We start from the raw sequence: 1,726 nt of genomic DNA, 5'->3' as shown, positions 1-1,726 counted from the left end.
GGGCTGTCTCTGACTCCAGGTCCAGACAGGGCTGAGCCTATGGGAAATCCCTCCAGTCCCTGCAGGAGGCTGGTGTGGGGAAGGCGGGACAGCAGAATGAAAAATGCCTGTGATGGAAGACAGACTCCACTGGAAAGACACAAATAATGCAGTGGAATCACACAGAATTAGATTATAATGTAAAAGTGCAATTTATAGAGCATAAAGGTAAGGAAATCTAGTGGCACAGAATATTCTAGAGCCTCCTGCTCAGTCACAACAGAGATTTGAGAATTCTTAAGTTCAATTTCAAACTGTCAAAGCACATTTCTTGGGAATCACAGGTTATCACTCATAAAAAACTGCCCATGGGAGGGAAAGGAGGAGGTTATGTTCAGCTGTAATGCTGAGTCAAGAGGTCTGGGTGATCCTGAGACTCTGCATTTCTAAGAAGCTCCAGGAGATGTAGGTGCTGCTGCCTCTGGCACCACAGTATGAGTCACAAGGAATTAGGAAGCCAGCAGGGGAAGGGGGACAATCTGGGAGTAAGGAGAGTGGCTTTTAAGAAAATATTATGTATAAAAGGAGGAATGTAAGAAACTAATACTTTTGCACATTATAGCATGGTCTACTAAGCGTCTGTAAAAATGTATCATCCAAATAATAGCTGTGAGCAAAAACAAAGCAAAATCAATCTACCTCGAGAGCTGGAAAATACTTTATTGCCCAGGATTCTCTAAAATGATCAAATCAACCACAAAATCATCTAAATGAAAAATGTAGCCTGTTTTCAAACTCTAACCAGGAAGTCTAGGGTCCTATTTACCTCATGTTGGCTTTTATGTTTGGCTGTTCTGGGTCCTGATTGCCTTGGAAGAGCTGTCTCTAGCTGTGATGAGTAGGGGCTACTCCCTGTTGCAGTGCACGGGATTCTCACTGAGGGGGCTTCTATTGATGCTGAGCAAAGACTTCAGTAGTTGTGGCACATGGCTCAGTAGTTGTGGTGCAGGGCTTAGTTGCTTTGCAGCATGTGGAATCTTCTCAGACCAGGGACTGAACCAGTGTCCCCTGCACTGGCAGGCAAATTCTTATCCACTGCACCACCAGGGGAGTCCTAGTTCCTAATTTTTACTTTATATTTCTTCTGTGAATTAAAATCCTGCATCAGTTCAGTTCAGTCACTCAGTCATGTCTGACTTTTTGTGACTCCGTGAATCACAGCACGTCAGGCTTCCCTGACGTCCGTCACCAACTCCCAGAGTTCACTCAAACTCATGTCCATTGAGTCAGTGATGCCATCCAGCCATCTCATCCTCTGTCGTCTCCTTTGCCTCCTGCCCCCAATGTCTCCCAGCATCAGAGTCTTTTCCAGTGAGTCAACTCTTCGCATGAGGTGCCCAAAGTATTCAAGTTTCAGCTTTAGCATCAGTCCTTCCAAAGAACACCCAGGACTGATTTACTTTAGGATGGACTGGTTGGATCTCCTTTCAGTCCAAGGGACTCTCAAGAGTCTTCTCCAACACCACAGTTCAAAAGCATCAATTGTTCAGCACTCAACTTTCTTCACAGTCCAACTCTCGCATCCATACATGACCACTGGAAAAACCATAACCTTGACTAGATGGATCTTTGTTGGCAAAGCAATATCTCTGCTTTTTTTTTTAATTTAGTTTTATTTTTTAACTTTACAATATTGTATTGGTTTTGCCATATATCAACATGAATCTGCCACAGGTATACACGTGTT

At 43.7% G+C, this 1,726-nt stretch overlaps 1 protein-coding gene across 1 annotated transcript in view; it reads right to left on the bottom strand.

The window, feature by feature from the left end:
* Window positions 1-1,726, bottom strand: part of LOC104982227 (multidrug resistance-associated protein 4-like) — a 201,824-nt gene that overhangs the window by 33,426 nt on the left and 166,672 nt on the right. The gene's annotated exons all lie outside the window — the stretch shown is intronic.

The sequence above is a fragment of the Bison bison genome, unplaced genomic scaffold (assembly GCF_000754665.1).
Source record: "Bison bison bison isolate TAMUID 2011002044 unplaced genomic scaffold, Bison_UMD1.0 scf7180017864527, whole genome shotgun sequence".
In the NCBI taxonomy this organism is placed as follows: Eukaryota; Metazoa; Chordata; class Mammalia; order Artiodactyla; family Bovidae; genus Bison; species Bison bison.
Note: the sequence above shows the minus strand (reverse complement) of the source record. Positions and strands in the feature narration are given on the sequence as shown.